The following is a 24,410-nucleotide window of genomic DNA, read 5'->3' as shown; positions in this document are numbered from 1 at the left end:
ATACCGCCTGAGTGGAATGATGATAAAGACCAATGCAAACTCACATGCTTGGACAAGGGATTATGTAGAATTCCAGACCAATGAGCAGAAGCTTCAGAAAGTCACCGCAATCCTATTTTCTATTACAGTAAAGAAAAACAGAGTAGAACTTGCAATGTCCTGCTGTCACAACAAGAAATGTCCAACGATGTTAAAACGAGCTGCTATATGAAATAGTTAGCTTTCTGCCATTGAAAGTATTTTAGCCAAGATTAGAGAAAGGATCCTTGCACTGGGTGGGAGGTTGACCTAGGTCACCTGCAAGGTCTGTCAGTAGCAGCAACAACAACAACAATATTTATATAGTGTTTTAAGAATTATGAGTTATTATGCCCAAAGGGCTATAAAACGGTGCATATCCTTTGACCCAGCAATGGGTCTGTATCCCAAAGAGATCATAAAAATGGGGAAAAGAACCACATGTACAAAATATTTACAGCAGTTCTTTATGTGGTGGCAAGAATTGGAAATGGAGGGGATGTCCATCAATAGAGGAATGGCTGAACAAGTTGTGGTATATGGATATAATAGAACACTATTGTGCTATAAGAAATGATGAGCAGGTGGACTTCAGAAAAACCTGACTTATATGAACTGCTGAATGAAGTACGATGAACCAGGAGATCATTATACACAGTAACAGCAACATTGTGTGATGACTAACTGTTATGGACTTAGCTTTTCTCAGCAATGCAAGGATCTAAGACAACTCCAAAAGACACATGATGGAAAATGCTATCCACATACAGAAAAAGAACTATGGAGTCTGAATGCAGATCAAAGCACACACTATTATTTCTTTTTCATTTATTTTGTTTCTTCTTCCTCATGGTTGCTTCCATTGGTTCTAATTCTTCTGTACAACATAACTAATGTGAAAATATATTTAATATGAATGTGTATGTACAGCTTATATCAGATTGTACACCCTCTTCAGGAGGAGGGAAGGGAGGGAAGGGGAGAAAATTTAAAACTCAAAATCTTATGGAAGCGAATGTTGAAAACTAAAAATTAATTTAAAAAAATAATTATAGCTATTTATATACATTCTGGGTAGTCAGATGGTACAATGGATAGAGCTCTGGTCCTGGGTCAGGAAGACCTGTTTCCTAAGTTCAAATCTGGCCTCACGTACTTACTAGCTTTGTAACCCTGCCTCAGTTCCTCATCTATAAAAATGAGCTGGAGAAAGAAATGGCAAACCACTCAGGTATCTCTGCAAGAAAACCCCAAATTGGGTCATGAAGAGTCAGATAAGACTGAAATGACTGAACAACAAATTTTTAGACATTCTAATGCCACTCAAAATTCATAGCTCTTTAGAGTTTGCAAAGCACTTTCTATGTAGTTATCTTATTTGATCCTCACAATGATACTATGAGGCTGGGACTCTTATTCCCATTTCATAGCTGTGGAAAATGAGGAGCAGAAAGAATAAGTGACTCTGCAGAGTTATATAGTTAGGTAAGTGCCTGAGCCAATTATTAAAACTTAAATCTTCCTGACTTCAAGTGTAGCCACTAGGCCAGGATGTTACTCTGATTGCAGGATTCTGGAACTCTGGGAACACTCACAGAACTTATGGTGCACACCAAATGTAGAAGCACTTGATTGAATTTCATCATTTTATCCTTGTACATTGTTGTATAATTGTTTCACATGTCTTTTTAATGCCTTCACAACAAAAGTGTAAGCTCTAAGAGGTCAAGGGTATATCAAAGACTTCTTAGCATACTCTAGTCTGACATTGTGTGGGATATATAGTAGGTACTTCAGTACTACTTACTGAATTAAAGACATATAAATAAGTTGGACCTACAGAACCATGGAAAAATTTGGAAATATTCAACAAGACAAATTCATGTAAATCATCACATCTAACAAAAATGACAGATCACTTTTTTTAAATTCTTTTAATAAATAATCTATATTAAAAAATTAGCATCTCCACATAAAAAGTAAGACAGAAAACAGATTACATATGAAACCATTTGAAACCAATATCTATTCTTTCTTTTTTAAAACATACGTAATAATTTCAACACATTATTTTGAAAGCTGTCCTGCTTGTGCTGTCTTCTGAATGTCATTCTCTTCTACTTATTTAAAAATACTTCAATCACCTTTTTTCTCTTCATCTTCCTTCATCTTGTTCTTCTTATTCTTCATCTTTTTCTTTTTGTTCTTCGTGCAACATTATCAATATTTCCTGTCTCTTTTCACTTCTTCTCAATGAAATAGGAAAACTAATATTTATAACAAATAACTATAGTTAGACAAACAAATCCACATATTTGTCATGTCCAGAAAAGTATGTCACATTGTATACGTTGAGTCTGTCATTCCTCTGTCAGAATCTGAATGACATAATTCTTCATCATCCTACAGAATGATCTATTATTTCTGCATTTTTAGTGCTTTCAATGAAAAAAATGTTGCGTTTTATCAAAAGATGTTTCTGCATCAAATTCAGAAATAGATCACATGACTTTGATTGTTTTTATTTTTAATATGGTCTATTGTTTGTAATTTTCCTAACACTGAACCAGCCTTCCATTTCTAGTATAACTCTTACCTAGGCATTTTATAATCTTTGTGATATGTAGCTATATTATCCTTGTAAATATTTCATTTAAACTTTTTTTGTTTACATTCTTTAGGATATCAGTCTGTCTTTTTCTTTCTTTGTTTTGTCTCTGCCTAGTTTAAGTATCAAGACCATATTTGGGGGAAGCTAGGAGGCACAGTGGATAGAGCATTGGCCCTGAAGTTAGGAGGGCCTGACTTTAAATCCGGCCTCAGACACTTGACACCTACTGACTCTGTGACCCTGGACGAGTCACTTAACACCAATTGCCTCACTAAATACACACACACACACACACACACACACACACACACACACACACATACACACACACATATATGTAGTCTAAAAAAGACTGTATTGTAGAATAAATTTTGCAGGATCCTTTATTCTCCTTTTTTCAGTTTTTATAATATTATAATTAATTGTTCTTTGAATAATAAAATCCTCTTGTAAATGTATCTAGAACTAGATTTTCTTTTTCTTTGATAGTTCATTTACATCTTGTTCAATTTCTTTTTCTGGGATTGGATTACTTAAATTCTCAATTTCTTGTAGTGCTCATCTATGTATTTTATATTTTTTTTTAGTATCCATATCTTCCATTTAATTGTCAGAGTTGTTATATAACTGGGCAAAATATTTTCTGCTAATTTCCTTTATCTCTTCTTCATCTATTATGAATTCTTTTTTCATTTTTCATTCTAGCAATTTCATTTTCTTCTCTCTTTTTAAATTAGACTAGCTACTGGTTAATTCATTGTAATATTCCCCAAAAAAAGATTCTAGGTTTATTTATCAACTCCTTTTTTTCAAATATGATCATCTCTTCTTTGATTTTTCTGTCTAGTTGGATTTTTATTCATTCATTTTACAGTTTTTTCAGTTGCACATCCAATTCATTTATATAAATTGTTTCCCTCTTTTTTATTGAGGACATTACTTAGAGGTATAAAGTTTTTTCCCTCAGGTCTACCTTTGCTCCATCCTAAAAATTTAGGTATATTGTCTCAATGTAATGGGGCTTGGTGGGGGGGGGGTGGCTTCTCTTATTTTTTTGATTTGTCCTTTGATGTATAAATTCCTTAGGATTAAATTATTTAGTAGTATTGACTTAATTTTAATTGTTTCTTCAAATACCCTTTGTTGGATATAATTTACTGCACTGTGGTCAATAAAGGTAGTGTTCAATATATCTGCATTTATTTGTAAGGTTTTATGACCTAGTACAGAGTCAATTTTTATCAAGGTGAAATATAGCTAGAAGATATATATATATATATATATATATATATATATATATACATATACATATGCATAAGTATGTATATATACATATACAGATATATATGATGTATGTATGTATTTCTATTCTCAGTCACTAATTGCCAGAGAATTATTATATCTAAATTTTCTAAAATTCTATTCAGGTTCTTATTTCCTATTTATCAGTTTTTTTGTATTTATCTTTTTGGCTAGATAGGTTTAATTCTGAGAAGAACACATTGATATTTCCAACTATTGTACTTTTATTATCTGTTCCTTTCCATAAATTGATTAATTTTTAGTTTAGGTGTTATGGCATTCAAGAGAGAGAGAGAGAGAGAGAGAGAGAGAGAGAGAGAGAGAGAGAGAGAGAGAGATAATTTGATATTAACTAAGCTTGCCTTTTTAAAAGCATATGATACATTAAACATGTTATTTTGAAAGCTGCTCTCCTTGCCTGTATGCTCTTCTGAATGTCCTTCTGCTCTCTTTGTGCATTTTAAATATTTCAATCAATTCTTTTTTTGGTAGGGAAGGGGGTTACACAATCTCTATTGCCTCTCTATATATACCCTCAATGGAGAAAAAAAAGAAAGCATAATCCTCTTTTTTTGAATAAGCATAATCAAGCAGAACCAATCCACACATTTGTTATGTCAGAGATTTTGTAACTCATTTTTCTACTTTGTAGCATGATCCCTCATCTCCTAGCACCCAAATTTCATTTATAATATAAAGTTTTAATATGATACTTTCTTTTCTTCCACGAATTCCAATAGAGTTGGAGGCATATCAGTGATTGTGATTTTCTTTGAACCTTTGCTTGTAGATGACGTGGAATTATTCTTTTTTCTGTATTTGTGTCATGAGTTTTTCTGGTTCCGTAATACCATAATAATATTATGGATGTTTTCTTCTTTTTTACTCATTTTTCTATCTTTACTTCCTAAATTTGTACTTTGTGTCAAAGCCAAGCTCCGCACGCTTCTGGAAAGAATATTGGGGCCTTATTTGGTCTTGACCTATAAGGTGACCTGGATAATGAGTGCTATGTTTTTCTAAGATCTAAGGAGCAGTTCTGACCAGTGAACTACAATGAGGTGGTCTTTATTGTGGAGGTTTGAACTGGGGTTGTCTTCAATGGAGCAGTCTGATATAGGGGGTACCATGATTACTGAACCCCTTCTTTATTGAGAGAATCATTACAGCCCTCTTTATATCCAATCAATCCTCAAGTTTTTTTTCCTTTAAACCAAGAGTCTTAATCAAGGAGTCAAGAGATTGTCAAGCATTAAAAGATGCATGAGCTAGAACTATTCCCCAAAAGTTATAAAACTATGCATACCCTTTAACTCAGCAACACCACTAGTAGGTCTATACCCCAAAGAGATCAACAAAAAAGGAAAAGGATCTATATGAACAAAAATATTTATAGCAGCTCTTTTGGTGGTAGTCAAGAATTGAAAACTGAGGGGAGGGGCTGCACAGCAGCTGGAGGATGGTTGAACAAGTTATGATAAAAGAATGTGATGAAATACTATTGTGCTATAAAATATCATGAAGTCAATGGTTTCAGAAAAAAAAAACCAGGAAGACTTACATTAACTAATGCAAAGTGAAGTGAGCAGAACTAGGAGAACAATTTACACAGCAATAGCAACATTGTAAAGATAATCAATTGTAAAAGACTTCATGACTAATTAATACAGCAACTTACCACAATTTCAAAGACCTCATAATGAAAAATATCCATTTGCATATAGAGAACTGATGGGCTCAGAGTGCAGATTGAAGCATATTTTTTCTCTTTCTTTTTCTGTTCTTTTTTTTTCAGAACATGACTAATACAGAGATATGTTTTGCATGACTTCATATATGTAATGAATATTATATTTGTTGCCTTCTCAATGAGTGGAGGAAGGATGGGGTGAGAGAGAGAATTTGGAACTGAAAATAAAATTAAATGCTTTTTAAAAATGTATGAGCCCCTATTTGGAGTCACAGAGAACCACATGTAGATGCCTTTATCTAGGTTCCTGTATCCCTGTCCCCTGGTTCTCTGACTTTCCTCTGATCCCTGGATGGAAGGCATCTGTGCACTGTGCTTTGGTCCTGGTTGGATTTCTTTTCTAGTGCCTCAAGGCTTATGGCTGCCATTTTGTATGAACCTGGGCTAGCCAAATGTCCTGACCCTAGTTTCTTCTTGGATTTATTAATCATCATTCAGCTTCATGATCTTTATTTTATCCTTGCTGGAGCCATTGTAAAGGGGATGGGCTGGGCTGATCTACTTCCTTTTACTCCACCATCTTAAGGAATAGTCTCCCACTGATCAATTGTTCGCTACAATTCTCAGAAGTGAATCATCCATGGTAAATCAGACTAAACAAATCATTTGGTCACCTGACTTTGAGACATGTATATAAAATACTCTAATTGTCAAAGAATTGAGAATTGTGACCTTGGTACAGAATTGCTAAATAATATCCCTTAATGATAATGCAGTGAGTTAGAGATTGGGTGGCATAATGGATACAGAGCTGGCCTCAAAGTCAGGAAGGCCAGGGGTCAAGTCCCACTTCTGACACATATTAGCTGTGTGACCTGAAATATGTCATTTAACTTCTCAGTGCCTCTCAGAAACTCCATTGTTGTTGTTGAGTCATTTCAGTTATACATGACTTTTTGTGACCTTATTTTGGAGGTTTACTTTCTAAAGATACTGGAGTGGTTTGCCATTTCCTTCTCCAGCTCATTTTACAGATGAGGATTTTACTTTCTCAGAGTTACATAGCTAGTAAGCGTCTGAGGCCAGATTTGAACCCAGGTCCTCTTGATTCCAGGGCTGGCACTCTATCTCCTATGCCACCTAGCTGCCCCCAAAAAGCTCTGGAAGACCATAAGTTGTATTAAAATTTCCAATGAGCATTGGCATAAGAAGTTTCCTTACTGGGAGCTCTCTATATCAATGAAATCACAGATTCAGACCCACCCACCCAAAATAAATGAAGTCATCAACCTGAAAACATGTGATAGGCTAATACATGAGCCCAAATTTAATTTAACTACATCTAAGTAGTGCACTATTGAGCAGGTCAAAAACTATATGATCGAAAAGTGTTCAAAGAACAATGAGGAGGTTTATGAAGAGATTCAAAATCATGGCATATAGGATTGTGTTGAAGGAATGGGGACTGTGTTTGCCTAGAGACCCTTTGGAGAGTGGTAATCATTCTCTTTAAATATTTGAAAGGCTGTCATGTGAAAGATGGATTAGAATTTTTCTGCCTGGCCCCAGAGGGAAGAATTATGATTAGGGTAGAAAAGTTGAGACAGATTTTGGCTCAAAATAAGGAAGAATTACTTTACCATTAGAGTTGGCCCCAAACGGAGCAGGAAATGAAGTGATGCAGAGTGTAGAAAACAGGTCCAAAAGAATAATACACACACTAATTATGACTACGTAAACAATGACATTATGCAACAACCAAGTTCATATTAAATGTCCCAAACAACACTCATAGTGTTTCATATGTTAAATGAAAAGCATACAGCCTTGCAAATTTAAAAGCACTATATGTCAGTAATGATGATAAAGACGTGGACCTTCTTGTGAAAGCCAACTGCTCTTCCTGTGCCCTTGATCCCAACGACCCCTCTCATCTCCTCCAGGACACTGCCCCCACAAGCACCCCTTTGCTCTCTTTTCAACATCTATACATACTAGCTCATTCTCTGTGGCTAATAAATATTCTCAGATCTTCCTCCAACAATTGAAAGAAAAAAAACTCATTTGATCCCACCATTCCCTCAAGTTATATATCTCCTCCCTTTCTCAGCCAGACTCAGAGAAAAAGCTGTCTACACTCAGTCTCCACTTTTTTCTTCTCAGTCCTCAAGCCCTTGCCATCTAGTTTCTGACTTCATATTTTAACTGAAACTGCTCTATCCAAAGTTTTCTCTAAATTGCCTGATCTGATGGTCTTTTTTCAGTTTCCTATTTTTGACACCTCTATAGCATTTGAAATTATTGACCACATACTCTGCCTGAATACTTTCCTCTCTAGGATTTTGTGACATATTCTCTACTCCCTCTCTCACTGCTTTTCCTAAGTCTCTTTTGCTAAATTAGACAGTAACTCAATCGATAAACATTTATTAAGCACCTACTATGGGTCAGGCATTGCGCTAAATAGTGGAGAACAAAAATGAAAAAGATAATCCCTGCCCTCAAATCTAGCAGGGGAGACACCAAACAGCAAACAGATAAAATGCAAGCTATATTCATGATAAATAGGAAATAATTAACAAAAGGAAGGTACTAGAATTAAGAGGGGTTGGTGAAGGCTTCAAATAAAAGATGAGATTTTAGTTGGGAGTTTCACAGAAGCCAGGGAAGCCAGAAAGCAGAGATGAGAAGGAAGAGCATTTCAGACTTAGGAAATAGCCAGAGAAAATGCCCAGAGACTGGAAACAGAGCGATCATCTTGTTTGTGGAACAGCCAGGAGACCAGTGCCACTAGACAAAAGAACATGTGGCAAGGAGTAAGATGTAAGAAGACTGGGAAAATAGGAAAGGATTAGGTTATGAAAGGCTTTGAATGCCAAACAGCATTTTGTGTTTGATCCTGGAGACAACAAGAAGCCGCTAAGGTTTATTGAGTTGGAAGATGTATGGAGGTTGGATTGGAGTGGGGAGAGACTTGAGGTAGGCAGACTCACCATAAAGATATTTCAATAGTCGATAGTGAAGTGATCAGGGCAAAGCTCTCAGCTGAGAGGTTTGGGAAAGGAAGAGCCATGGGAAGTTTGAGGAGGGATAAAAAATGTTTGGAAGAACTATCTAAGAAAATAGGATTGTGAGTTGATAAGAGAGGTGTGATTAGATTGCTTAGCAGTAGTGAAGGCCTAGTGAGGCTATATGACATAAATTTGTAATGGACCCAATCAGAGTAATGATGTGATATTTCCCATCTTTATTCATCATCACGTGTGTAGAAAAGAAGGTGGTAAATAGTGGGAGCGACCCAACGGTGAGGCTTGGGAGGGCTTATTCAATGATATGATAAGAGGAAAAAGGAGTCAAGAGAAAAGAGTAGTATAAAGTTGAACTAGTTCACCAAGGTCAAGATAGAGGAAAGAAGAGAATGGAAAGTATAGGGAAGATGGTCTTGGAAGATACTAAGGAGTCAAGGGACTGGAAATCACAGTGTGAAAGAAGAATAGGGTTTGGTAAGGGAAGACAGAGGAAGAGGCAGAAAACCAATAGATTATGGTCAGATAAGGGGATTTCAGGGCTCTTAAATATAGGAATGGTACAATAGTAAGTGATGGCAAGATCCAAGAGATGTCCATCTTTGTGTGTGGCTGAGGTGGGGTGGATGAGTAGATCATGGGAAGTGAGGAAGCTGAGGAACTGAATCAGTTCAGATTTGGGTGTTTGAGGGAGAGTCAATATTTATGTTTTATTCTCCAAGTAAATTAGGTCACAGTGGATAGAGAGCTAAGCTTAGAAACAAGAAGACCTAAATTCAAATCCACACTTAAATATTTACTAGCTGTCTGACCCTAGGAAAGTCACTTAACCTGTGTCTGCCTCAATTCCTTCATTTCTAAAATAGGGGAAATAATAGCACCTACTTCCCAGGGTTGTTGTGAGGATCTCTAATGAGATCATATCTGTAGCCCAGTGCCTTGAAAATTATAGATGCTTTAGTAAATGTTTTTTCCCTTTCCCTGCCCTCATTAGAATGTAATATTTTTAAGGGAAGACTTGACTTTCATTTTTATCTTTATATCTCCAATGCCTAACACAGTGTCTGACTCATAACAGACATAATAAATGTGTACCCATTAATTAAAGATTGCTGGCAAATATTAATTTATAAAATTATATATTTGCATTAACTATCACTTGCAATTATTCCTTTGTACTTTTTTCTTTGAGCATTTTGATTAAACATTCTGTGTTTATGGATTTCTTGTCTGTTTATTTTTGCCTGTTGTTCCATCATTTCAGTCATGTCTGACTCTTCATGACCCCATTTGGGGGTTTTCTTGGCAAAGACACTAAAGAGGTTTGCCATTTCCTTCACCAGCTCATTTTACAGATGAGGTACTGAGGCAAACAGAGTTAAATGACTTGCCCAGGGTCACATAACTAGTAAGTGTCTGAGGCTAGATCTCAACTCAGAAAGCTGAGTCATCCTGAATCCAAGCCCAGGGCTCTATCCTCTGTTCCACCTACATGCATATGTGTGTATGTATACATACATATACACATATACACATATATATATATACATATATCATATATGTCTACTTTGTTCAAATAATAATTATGATTTTTTTTTAAAAAGGAACCAAAATGGGACCAGAATGAATGATACAACCATTCCTGGAGGTATTCAAACACAAGATAGGTGACCTTATGCCAAGAATGCTTTAGAAGAGACAATTCTATTCAGCTCTGCATTAGACTAGTTATCATCTGGGGTCCCTTTCAACTCTGAGAGTCTGTGAGTCTTTGAATTAGGAAGTCAAGAAGATTGTTTTGGTTTTATTTATTTGTTTTCACAGAAAGGCATCAAAACATAATGATGACAAAAGGTTCCAGGGCAAATAAAAGTACTCTAAGACAACACTGTCATATAAATCATTGAAGTTCGTAGACTGAGAATTGTTCTAGGTGTTCTAATTACTTTCTGCACAAGTTTCACTAGTTTAGGTTATGCCTCAATCACTAAACTCCAACAGACATGTAATCTCAATGTGGGCATTCTCTCCAATAATGAAGTTCACAACTCATTCATGCCTGCCTGTTCCATGCAACTCTAATTCATGTCCTCCCATTAATTAACCACAAGGAATCAATCCAATGTGCTGGGGGCCTTTGGCACATTGTTTTGACACAGTGTAGATACAAGCAGAGGATATAGGCTCTTTGCCAGTTAATGCATTGTTTTTCTAAGTGACTGGCTCATTTTTTTCCCTGGTTTAACATTTCTTTGATGACCCAGTAGTTCACATTTACCATCAAACACCAGATGTTTCCCAGTAGAAGGCATTAAGACTAAGCATATTATTTCACCAAACAATTGGATCTGATCAAGTTAGCTATTCATTGCTCTTGGAGCTGGCTTACTCACCCAATGTCTCAGGAATAGATGGGTCAGAAACAGGATACAAAAGGAAATGTTTTAGGGACAAGAAAAGGAAAACAGCCTTAACAGATGTTCCATCTTCTATCCCATGTGTGCCCAGTTTTTTCCTCTTATATTAGCCCTGCAATGGGGCCTATAAGTAAGCCATAGATTATTCTCTAATGAACAATCATTGATTTTTCTCCCTGCTTGGTGTTACATGCTAATGTTCCCATAAGATATTGATGGTTGCTATTTGTTTTCTGAAACCAAAGATTTTTTTTTAATGCTTGTCTTTACTGGAATCCCAAGTCTATAAGACCAGGGAGTCATTTCTCATAAGAGAATTCCCAAGGCCTTATTGAGATATATCACTACTCTGGAGGAAAAAAAAGAAATCAATTATTATTTTAGTTCTGCCACAAACCTCTGAGCCATGCTTCAAGAAAATTCTGAGTACCAGGACAGGTTTTCCTTAATATATTCCATAGCTATTCACCCCTAAGAGTGCTAAGATTCTTTCATCAGTGTTTTGTATCCTATCAGCATTTTGCATGTTAATACCTCACTGCTCAGTGAAATTTATATCTTCTGCTCTTACTGGGTAGATTATGCATATAAAAGAATATCTTATAAGGCCCTTTTAGATACTTATGTTGACATTTTAGCACGGATTCTTAACCTGGGCTCCATTAACATTTTTTTTTAATATTTTGATAATTATTACAATATAATTGGATTCCTTTTAATTTTGTGTATTTTATCCAATGTATTTAAGGAGGAAGAAAAGAAACAAACATTTATTAAGTGCCTACTATGTTTCAGACTCTGTATCAAGCTCTTTATAAATATTTTCTTTGATCTTCACAAGAAGAGAAGTAGGTGCTATTACTATTATCCCCATTTTATAATTAAGGAAAATGAGACAGACAGAAGTTAAGTGACTTTCCCAGGGTAATTTAGCTAGTAAGTGCCTGAGGCCAGATTTAAACTCAGTTTTGCCCAACACTCTGTCCACTGTGCCACTTAGCTGCCTCTAAAATAATAATAATAATAATAATAATAATAATAATAATAATAATAATAACAATAATAATAATATTTTAAGGACATAGGCTTCACCAGAAAGAGAAGAGGAAAGGAGATAAGCATTAACATAAAGTCTATTATGTGCCAGGTACTGCCCTAAGCTTTTTATAAATTTCATCTCCTTTGATTCTAACAACTCTACAACCCTAATACCCTGTGAGGAAGATATTATTACCCCCATTTTACAGTTGAGGAATCTAAGGAAAGCAAAGATTAAGTGACTTTTCTAGGGTAACACAACTAGTAAGTATCTGAGGGCAGATTTGAATTCAGTTCTTCCTGACACGAGATTCTATTTATTGTGTCACTTAGTTGCCTCCAAAAATAATAATAAAAACATTATTTTGAGAAGGATATGGGCTTCACCAAAGTGCCAAGGGGATTTATGACCCAAAAAGATTAAGAACCCCTACTTTAGTAGATCAGGGATTTCATGGGCATTGAAATTCACTCCCCCAACACAAATTACAAGCCCTCACCTGTTCTTTTAGATTTTCTTTGTTAGTCCCAGTATCCAGAAGGCATTCATCCCATAATGACTTTTGCTGAGGATCCTTTCCACCCTCAGGTAAGTTAACCCTGGCAAGAGCCATACAGATGATCACCATGCCCAATCCACAGGAGGAAGCTCTGTTGAGCCTCTGTACCTTGGCAGCACTTATTTGAGATTGGCCTCTTCTGGTGTAGTTTACAATGTCTGTGTCACACTAGAGCATCCAGTTTAACTTTAATTTTCAAAAAAGCCTTGCTGGTAAACATGAAAATGCATCCCCATAGAAATCATTTTTCCTGTTCTGTCTTGGTACCACTGCCTAAAACAGTCCACCACACGGAATGAACTCTTTTTTTAAAAAATGAATATTTTTATATTGTTTTATTCTGAATTTCAGTCACTAAAAAAATCTTTCTTACATGAAGTAGAATAAAAAAATGTGAAATTCAAATTTCTGTTACATACCTTTTAAAAAGCACATAAGATAATTCACTGTTTTACTTTCAAGACTGTCCTATTTGTCTGTTTCCTTCTGTGCTACCTTCTGTACAGCAGCATCAAAATTCATCAGTACTACCAGCTTCCATAGGATTTTGCTTCCTATGGATTTGCAGTTCAAAGAGCTTCATGATAAAGATACATTAAAAAAAAATTCTACTGCATAGCAGCTTAACGAGAGCTTAGTTTCCAGGACCTTTGTAGACCTTGGTCCAGAATCTATTCACTAGTTGATCATAGAATCAGACAATGTAAGAGCTAGAAGAGGACCTGAGCAATCATCTAAAACCAGCCTCTGCCTTTTATAGATACAACTGGGCTGACTAATAGACCCAATAACCTCAACGATTAAAACCCATTTCATTTCTATTTCTATCAGCTGATGCTTGAAATGACTTAGGAATGCCCCAGAGCACATCAGTCACTGGAATAGGAGAGTAATAGGGGAAACCATGCTCTGTTTCTTTGAGGTTTCTATTTAAACCTGGCCAATCCAAATGTCTCAATCAATCTCTGGATTAATTTCCCCTCCTGCAGGCAATGCCTCACTTTGGGGATAGCCAAGTTAACTGCATTAGCTCTAAACAGCCCCACAGTACTTCTTTAGCAACAAATGAATAAAACCTTTGTGCCCTGCCCTGTGATTTAAACCATAACCCTACCAGCCTGGGTTGATGAACTTTGTCCCATCAAGAAGCCTGATGGCCTTTCACTCACATTTTCTTATTAATCCTCACAGTGCCATCCTATAGGTGAAGGATAGAGAAAGGAATTGGGTAATTATCCCCATTTGTTTAAAGGGAAAAGACTTTATATGCTCAAATGGCATGGGTGAGCCAGTGTCAAATCCAGAAGCTAAGCTCACAGTGTCTCCTTGAGGAAGGGCACCTTTGCTTCACAAAGCTCAAACGTCACAAGAAAATAGAAAAAACAACTGACAAGTCTCTAAAACTGGATTATCTGTGGCATGCAGTCTGAGACCTTTTTCTCCAAGCTCCCCCATATACATACACATGTACAATATGGAATAAGTAACGTACTTATGAAGAAGAGATGGATTCTAGTCCCAGCTCTACCATTAATTAACAATGTGACTCTTGGCACCTTGCTGGACTGCAAATTATAGAGCCAGAGCTACAAAATATCTCAATTTCTTCTTCTATAAATTGGAGGAGTTGACTAAGATGTTCTCTGTGGGCCCTTCCCACATTCTATAATTCTCTAATCTATTCTCCACAAAGCTGCCAAATTGATATTCATTCAACAAGCATCTCTTCATCACTTATTGTGTCCTGTGAGCTATGCACACTTTCACTGGGTGCAGCAATCCATATAAAGTGACTCTGCATCTTAAAACAAAGTCCTGACCAGGTTATTCCTCTAATTCAAAAATCATCCAGGCTCCCCATAGCCTTAAGGACAAAATGCAGAATTCTTAGCCTAGAATGTAAAGATCTTTACATTAAGACTCCCATCTTTTTTCCTTATTTCACATTACTCCCCTTCACCCTGGCCATTTTCTACTGTCTACATGTCTAGCATTTCCTTTACACCTCTGCCTCTGGGAATTGTAATCAAATCAATATCACCTTTGCCTTTGGAAAGGGTCTGAAAGATTTTGGGGGACAGAGCCAAGATGGAAGAGTAGAGAAGGCACTTAGGTGAGCTCTCTCAATATCTCCCTCTGAACAACTTTAAAACAAGGCCTTGAATCAAATTCCGGTGTAGCAGACAATAAAAGGTCAAAGTGAAACGTTCTTCCAGTCCAAGACAACTTAGGATGTCAGAGAGATCTGTGACACAGAGTGAAGGCTGGCCAAGAGCCCATGTGTATAAAGCACTAGATGTGTAGCTAGTTGACGACTATTGCCATCAACAGAAGCAGCAACAGCTTTGGGAGTTCTCAAGCCAGGGACAGGAAGGAAAGTGGTCAGAAAGAGATTTCGTGGGACCCCTGTGCTAGCTCAGAGATAGAACTAGATGCTCTCTGGAGAATCCACTGCCTATAACTACTTCTGGGTCATAGTTCAAGAGTGGAAAGGAGCACTTTCAAGAAAGAAAGAACAGGAACCCTGAGGAAGAGCATCACTTCTGGTCCCAAGGGATCGGGGCCCTTCCTCTATAAGGAACAGAATGCAGACCAGACACCTATCCCCATATCATACCACCTTGGAAGCACCAAAAAACTTCCAATCCCCCAAAACCAGCTCTGAAAACATCAGTGTGAAAAAGCCTAAAGTTTGGGACAGTGCCCCTTCCCTCCACTACCCACCCAGCCACTGGTAACAGAGACCAAATGTAACACAAAATCAACAATCAAGGAATAGCATTTAAAAAAAATAAAACAAATTAAGTAAAACAAAAAAGAATCTGACTGTATAAAGCTACTATGGTGAAAGGGAAGATCAAGACATAAATTCATAAGGAGACAATGAAGTAAAAGCAGCTTCAAGCAAAGCCCCAGAACAAACAAACAAACAAACAAAAAATGAATAAGACACAAGCCCAAAAGAATTCCTGAAAGAGCTAAAATGATTTTCAAAATTAAATATGGGTAGTAGAGGAAAAACTAGATAAAGAAATGAGAGTAAAAGAAGAAAATTATAAAATGACAGCCCAACTTTAACATAAAGTTCAAAGTAAAGAAATCAGCTGGAAAATGAACAAACAATGAAAAAAGAACCTGACCATAAAAGCTACTATGGTAGTAGGGAGGAGCAAAGTACAAACACAGAAGGAAACAACAACGTAAAACATCTACAAGCAAAGCCTCAAAGAAATATGAGAATTGGACACAAACACAGCAAAAATTCCTGAAATTGTTGAAGAAAGAGATGAATGGTAGAGGGGAAATTGAGGGAGGGAATAAAAGTGATGCAAAAAAAATTATAAAGGAGAATTAACAGCTTGGTAAAAGAGGCAAAGACATTCACTGAAGAAAAAAATACTCCTTTAAAAACAGAATTAGCCAAATGGAAAAAAGAGGTACAAAAACTCACTGAAAAAAATAATTGCTTGAAAATTATATTTGGACAAGTCAGAGTGAATGATCTATGAGACACCAAGAAACAATAAAACAAAGTCTAAAGAATTAAAAATAGAAGAAAATGTGAAATATGTCATTGGAAAAAACAACTGACATGAAAATAGATTGAGGAGAGGTAATTTAAGAATTATTGGACTACCTAAAAGTCAGGGTAAAATAGAGAACTTAGACATCATATTTCAAGAAATTATCAAGGAACACCACCCCATGTTATAGAACCACATGGTAAAATAAAAATTGAAAGAATCTACCAAACACCACCTGAAAGGGATCCCAAAATGAAAACTCCCAAAAATATTATAAACAAATTCCAGCACTCCCAGGTCAAAGAGAAAATACTTCACACAGCCAAAAATAAGCCTTTCAATTACCATGGTGCCATAGTCAAGATTACATAAGACTTAGCAGCTACCACAGTAAAGAAATGGAGGGCTTGAAATACAGTATTCCAGAAGGCAAAAAAGCTGGGATTTCAAACAAGAATCACCTAGCCAACAAAAATGATTATAATCCTTCAGGGCGAAAATGGATATTTAATGAAATAGGGGACGATCAAACATTCCTGATGAAAAAACCAGAGCTGAATAGAAAATTTGACCTTCAAACACAAGACTCAAGAGAAGCATAAAAAGGTAAACATGAAAGAGAAATCGTGAGGGACTCAATAATGTTAAGCTGTTTACCTTTTCTACATGGGAATATGACACAAGTAACTTCTAGGAACTTTATCATTATTAGGACAGTTAGAAGGATTCTACATACAAAGAAGGCATGGGAATTAGTCAATTATGTTAGGATAATATAAAAAAAAATTAGACAGGTAAGAAAAAGGTAGACCTTGGAAGAAGGGGAAAGAGAGAGGAATAATGGGGGAAATTATCTCACTTAAAAGAGGCATGGGAAAAAAAAAACCTTTTACATGGTGGGGGAAATGGAGGGGCAGTGCTTAACATCACTCATATATAAATTAGTTCAAAGAGGGGGAAATATTCATATAGATAATCAATTAGGTAAAGAAATCTACTTTATCAACAGGGATGTAAAAGGGAAAAGGAGGGTTATAAAGGGTAGGGTGGATAAAAAAGACAATGTTCAGAAACAAAACAAAATTTAGAAAAGGGGAGCATAAAAAGAGACAGAAGGATAAAAAAGAAAAATAGGATGAATGAAATGTAGTTAACTATCATAACTGTAAATGTGAATGGGATGAATTCACTCATAAAACAGAAGCAAATAGCAGAAGGATTAGAAACCAGAATCACACAATATTCTGTTTACAAAAAAAAAATATTTGAAACAGAGAGGCACACACAGAGCTAAACAACTGACTAGAGCAAAAACTGTTATACTTTAGCTGATGTAAAAAAGTAGGGGTAGGAATCATAATCTCAGACAAAGTAAAAGTAATAATAGACCTGAAAGGGGATTAGCAGGGAAACTACATCTTGCTAAAAGACACCATAGACAATGACAACATATCAATACTAAATATGTATGCACCAAATGGCATAGCATCCAACTTCTTAAAGGAAAAATTAAATGAATGACAGGAGGAAGCAGACGGTAAAATTATACTACTGAAGGTACTCAATTTTCTCCTTGCAGTTAGATAGACATAATCATAAAATAAATAAGAAAGAAGTTAAGGAGATGGATAGAATCTTTGAAAAGTTAGATATGATAGATATCTGGAGGAAATTGAATAGGAATAGAAAATGAATATACCATTTTCTCAGCTGTACATGACACCTTCACAAAAATTGATAAGGTGTCAGGGCATTAAAAAGCCTCACAACCAAATGCAGAAAAGCAGAATTATTAATGCACCCTTTATAATACATAATATTTTTATATTATAATATAATATTTATGATATAATAAAAATTACATTTAACAGAGGGCTGTTAGACAAATAAAGAATTCATAAATTAAAAGTTAATTGGAAATTAAATAATCTAATCCTAAAGAATGAGTGGTTCAGGGGCAGCTAGGTGGCACAGTGGATAGAGCACCGACTCTGGATTCCAGAGGACCTGAGTTCAAATCTGGCCTCAGACACATAACACTTATGAGCTGTGTGACCCTGGGCAAGTCATTTAACCCCATTGCCTAACCCCCCCCAAAAAAAAAGAATGAGTAGGTCAAAGGATAAATCATAGGAATAATTAGTATTATCATTAAGGAGAATGACAACAATGAGACAAGATTCCAAAATTTGTTGGATGCAGCCAAAGCAATGCCAAAGGGAAGATTTATATCTCTAAATGCATATATCAATAAAAAAGAAAGAATAGATCAGTGAATTGGGCACAAAACTAAAAAAAAAACCCTAGCAAAAGAACAAACTCAGTTTCCTTTATTAAAAAATTGGAAACCCTGAAAATCAAAGGAGAGATTAATAAAGTTGAAAGTAAGAAAACTATTGGACTAATAAATAAAACTAGGGGCTGATTTTAAGAGAAAACTAATAAAATAGATGCAGCATTGGTGAATTTGATTTTAAAAAAAGAAAACAAAATTACCGGTATCAAGGGTGGTGAATGCACCACCAATGAAGATGAAATTAAAGCAAATATTAAGTTATTTTGCCCAATTATGTGCCTGTAAAATTGATAATCTAACTGAAGTGGATGATTATTTTAAAAAAAATATAAACTGCTCAGATTAATAGAAGAGGAAATAGAATACTTAAATAACCTTATCTTAGAAAAAACAAATCAAACAAGTCATCAATGAGCTCACCAAGAGAAAGTCCTCAGAATCAGATGGATTTACGAGTGAATTCTACCAAACATTTAAGGAACAATTTATTCCAATACTAAATAAACTATGTGAAAAAGAAACTACCAAATTCTTTTTATAACACAAATATGGTTTTGATACCTAACAAGGAGGAGTAATAACAGAGAAAGAAAACTACAGACCAATTTTCTTAATGAATATCAATGGAAAAAATTAAATAAAATACTACTGAGGAGATTACAGCAAGCTGTCACAAAGATTATGTACTATGACCAGGTGGGATTTATATTAGTAATGCTGGGCTAGTTCAATAGTAGGAAAACTATCAGCATAATTGACTATATCTATAACAAAACCAACAAAAATCATATAATTATATCAATATGTGCAGAAAAAGCCTTTGACAAAATGCAACCTTCATTCCTATTAACAATATGAGAAAGCATAGGAATAAGTGGAGCCTTTCTTACGAGAGGTATTATCTATCTAAATCTAAGAGTAAGCATTGTCTATAATTGCAATAAATTTGAAGCCTTTCCAATAAGATCAGCAGTAAAATGAGGAAGCCTATCATCTATATTACTGTTCAGTATTACACTAAGAATGCTAGCTGTAGCAATGCGACAAGAAAAATAATTTAAAAGAATGAAAATAGGCAATGAGTAAACAAACCTATTGCTTTTTGCAGATGATATGATGGTATACTTAGAGGACCAAAGAAAATCAAGTAAAAAAAATAACTAGTTGAAAGAATTAACTTTAGCAAAGTTGTAAAATATAAAATAAACTCACAAAAATCATCAGCATGTCCATATACTACCCAAAAAACTCAGCAGGAATAGATAGAATAAGAAATTCTATTTAAAATAAGTGTAAACAATATAAAATATTTGGGGGTTTACCAGCCAAGACAAACCTAAGGACTATATGAGCACAATTACAAAACATTTTTCACACAAATACAGTCAAAATTAAACAATTGGAGAAATATGAATTGCCCATGGGTAGGTTGAATCAATATAATAAAAATGGCAATTCAACTTAAGTTAATATACTTATTCAAGCCCATACCAATCAAATTACCAAAGAATTATTTTATAGAGCTAGATAAAATAATAACAAAGTTCATCTGGAAGAAGAAAAGTTTAGGAATAACAAGTAAACCAATAAAAAATAATATGAAGAAAGCCTAGCAGTACCAGATTTTGAACTCTATTACAAAGCTATAATCATTGAAACAATCTGATACTGGCTAAGAAACACATTGGTAAATCAGTGGAATACATTAGGTATACAAATACAGTAGTAAGTGACCATAGTAATCTAGTGTTTGAAAAACCCAAAGATTGAAGCTTTGGGGGTAAGAATTCACCATTTGACAAAAATAACTGAGGAAGATGGAAAGCAGTTCAGCAGGAAATAGGGAAAGACCAACATCTCCCACTATATACCAAGACAAGGTCAAAATGAATAAATGATGTAGACATAAAGTGTGATATCATAAATAAATAGGAAAGCATGGAATATTTTATCTGTCTCATTCATGACTAAGGGAAAACTTTATGACCAAATAAGAGATAGAGAGAATTGTGAGAAATAAAAATTGATGATTTTGATTATATGAAATTAACAAGTTTTTTTCACAAAATTAATGTAGGCAAAATTGGAAAGAAAAAAAATCAGGAATTTTTTTTTTTGCTGCTGGTTTCTCTGATAAAGGCCTCATTTCTCAAATATACAAGGAACTGAGCCAAATGTATAAAAATAAGAGCCATTCCTCAGTTGATAAATGGTCAAAGGATATGAACAGGCACTTTTCAGAAGAAGAAAACAAAGTTATGAATAGCCACATGAAAAAATGTTCTAGATCACTATTGATGAGAGAAATGGAAATTAAAACAATTCTGAGATACCACCTCATATCTATCAAATTGGCTAACATGACAGAAAAGAACAAATGCTGGAGAGGCTGTGGAAAAATTGAGACACTAATGCACTGTTGGTGGAGTTGTGAACTAGTCTAACCATTCTGTAGAACAATTTGAACTGTTCCCAAAGGGTTATAAAAATATGCATACCCTTTGACCCAACAATACCACTATTAGGTATATATCCCAAAGAGATCAAAGAAAAGGGGAAAGGACTTATTTGTACAAAAATGTTTATATTAGCTCTTTTTGTGGTGGCAAAGAATTGGAAATTGAGGGAATGTCTATCAACTGGGGAATGATTGCACAAGCTGTGGTATTTTATTATGATGGAATACTATTGTACTATAAGAAATGACAAACAGGATGGTTTCAGAAAAACCTCAGAATATTATACAAACTCTTCCAAAATGAAGTGAGCAGAACCAGGAGAACATTATACACAACAACAACAATATTGTAAGGATGATCAACTGTGCAAGACAGCTACTTTGATCAAGACAATGATCCAAGACAATTCCAAAGGACCCATGATGAAAAATGCTATCCACCTCCAGAGAGTGAACTGATGAAACCAAAAGCATATTGAAGCATACTTTTTTTGCTTTATTTTTCTTCTTTTTCATCTGTTTTCTTTTGCAACATGGCTAATACAGAAATATGTTTTGCATGACCATGTGCATAATTGATATCAAATTGCTTTCCTTCTTAAGGAAGGGGAAAGGGAAGGCAGAAGGGAGAGAATTTGGAACTCCCAAAAATTTTTAAATGAATGTTTAAAAAATTCTATGTGTAATTGGGAAATATTTAACCAAATAAATAAAAAATATATTGGGAGGGAAGGGCATGACAATGGACTGTCCTTTTGTTCCACTCCCTATCACTGTGACTTCCCAAACTAAAACATTTTCCCCTGATTATCATTCCCCTATGAGTATTTTATTTACCTGTTAAAATATAAACTCTTGATGGCAGGAACTGTAATGCTTTTGTATTTATATTTCTTATATTAAATGCATAGTAAGCACTTAATAAATGCTCTTCATTCCTCTCTCCCTTGCTTCCCTGCTCTTTTCCTTCTTTCTTTTCTTTTCCTTTCTTCCCTCCCTCCTTTTTTCCTTCCATTCCTTCCTTTCTTCTTCCTTTCCTTCTTTTTTTCTTCCCTCTGTCCCATCCTTCCTTCATTCATTCTTATTTCTACCTTATAGAATTTCTAATTTCATTTAATTCTTTAAAAGTATTCAAGTGACACTCCCTATATGAGATCTTTCCTATTCCCCCCATTCCAAGTTTTTAGCACTCCATCCCTTTTGAAATTATTCTGTGTCATTCTGTACATACATTGTAATTACTGCTTACCTGTTGTATTCTCCTAACAGAAAATAAGTTCCTTGATGGCAGGGACTCTCCGTTTTGTCTTGTGTTCCCTGTGCCTAGTGCAGTATCTTGCACATAATTATAAACTGATGCATATTTGTTTAATTGAATTGAATGATTCAAGCTGGATATGTTGTAGTCAGGAATAAGGTAGGGTGTTAATGTATCTCTGTGCATGCTGTGTATGTGTATTTAATGTGTGAGTTCGTGCATCTCTGTTTATATCCCAAAAGTTAAATACATGGGATTGAAAAGTGATTCATCATGATTCATCTTCTCCCCAGCATAAGCATGGATCATTAGGAAATAACTGGAATCATGGTACAGCAGCATCTTGAAAAACAGTTTTGAAACAACTGAGTTTCCCAGAGCACCTTGTGTCATTGTTACTTTATAAAATCATGGTGCTACCAGGATGAAATCAGTAGCTGAGAAAGTGTTAGCACAATAACTAGGAGAATCAATTGGGGTAGGAACCGGTAAATTACATAACTAATTATTACCTCACCACTGTTGCTTGGGGATGTGGGGCAAGAGAGATTTAGCCAGGACACTTTAAGGCAGAAGAGAGGTAATTGCTGTTGCAAGTAGATTATTGAAGGGTAGGGGTGGAATACAGCTCTGTAGCCTTTGGCTTGATTTGGGCTATCAACAGAAAAAGGATCAGAGCTAAGTGAGTCTTTATGGCTCAGAAAGTATGAAGCTACATGGTACTTATTTGCTGGAATTTTGCTTTGCCTGTATATCCTACTTAGTAGACTGTTTCGTGAATATGCAGCTAGGGAGAGTGATTGTGTAACAGTGTCTGCGTTTCTTTCCCTTAGGTGCTGTGTGTGCTGTAGCTGTCCTTGGTACTTCTTCAGAGTAAGGGGTCACCGGCCTTTATTGGTAAGGATGAGTCCATAATGACAGGGCATTTCATATAATGCCAGGGTGTGTGTCAGTCTGATCTTATAATTATCTGAGATTCTGCTCTATCCCTTTCAGACCATATCTATGAGCCCCAGAGGTCAAACTAAGAAGAAAACAAAAATTGGAGCAAAGAATGGTGAGAAAATGGAGGAGCTATTGAGAATATAAGATGTGTGCAAGCACAGGGATTCGTACAAGACCATCTGATCTGCAAAAGCATTAAACTGAAAACAACAACGGCACGTCTGAGGAGATTGGGTCAGGATTCAGCTGGAAGATATGAGCAAATTCCTTTCCAATTATGCAGCCAGACCTTAATGATGGGCTAAAAGAAAAACACAACAGGTGTTTTGATATTTAAATCAATGCATGAACCTTTCCAGCCCACTGCCATAAAAGCACACCCCCACAGCTTCCCACAGACTTTTCCTACCCCATTAGTTCTGCAAATTCAAGTTCAATAGTGTAAGCAGCTATGTGGTAGAGAGAAGTATTGATCCTGGTGGTGAGACCTGTAGGGGACCCACCTTCTTTCCTTCCTAACAAAAAGAAGCTCTCTTGGAGCCCAGCATAATTCAGCTGAATTCTATACACTTATGATTCTGACTTCTGGGTGTCTTTGTCTCTGGAAGAGATGATTCAAATTTAACACATCACAATATAGACCCTCTTCTTAATAACAGCAACTTTCTATAGATTTTACAGTTATCAGATATTTTGCATGCATTAATTCATTGGATTCTTACAACTCTGAGAGGTTGATAATACAATTATTATTCTCCCCATTTTACTCCATTTTGAAGAGGTAAAGTGATTTGTCCAATATCACACAGCTAGAAAGTACCGGAGCCAGGAAGCATACCAGGTCTCCCACTTCAGTAGTCAAAGATCTACTACATGGTTCTGCTTCTACAACACAATTAATATCCAAATATCATCCTTCTCCTCTTCCTCCTCCTCCTCTTCATCATCATCATCATTATCATTGTATAGTTCTTTAAGGCTTGCGAAGCACTTTACATATGCTATTACATGTGATCTTCACAACTCTGTGAAGATGCTATTATTATCCCCATTTAACATAGGGAAAACTGAGCCTGAAAGAAATTAAGTGATTTATCCAGTGTCATACAATAAATGTCTGTATCAGAATTTGAACATAGGTCTTCCTGACTCCAACTGTAGCACTCGATCTACTACATCATCTAGTTGCTTATAAACTTATAAAATGGCATTAAATGGGATGCATTATATTTCAAATCACATAAGAATCACAGGATCATAGCTTTAG

Source organism: Phascolarctos cinereus, unplaced genomic scaffold (genome assembly GCF_003287225.1).
Source record: "Phascolarctos cinereus isolate Bilbo 61053 unplaced genomic scaffold, phaCin_HiC Scaffold_4;HRSCAF=312, whole genome shotgun sequence".
Classification (NCBI taxonomy): domain Eukaryota; kingdom Metazoa; phylum Chordata; class Mammalia; order Diprotodontia; family Phascolarctidae; genus Phascolarctos; species Phascolarctos cinereus.
This window is presented reverse-complemented; position numbering follows the sequence as displayed.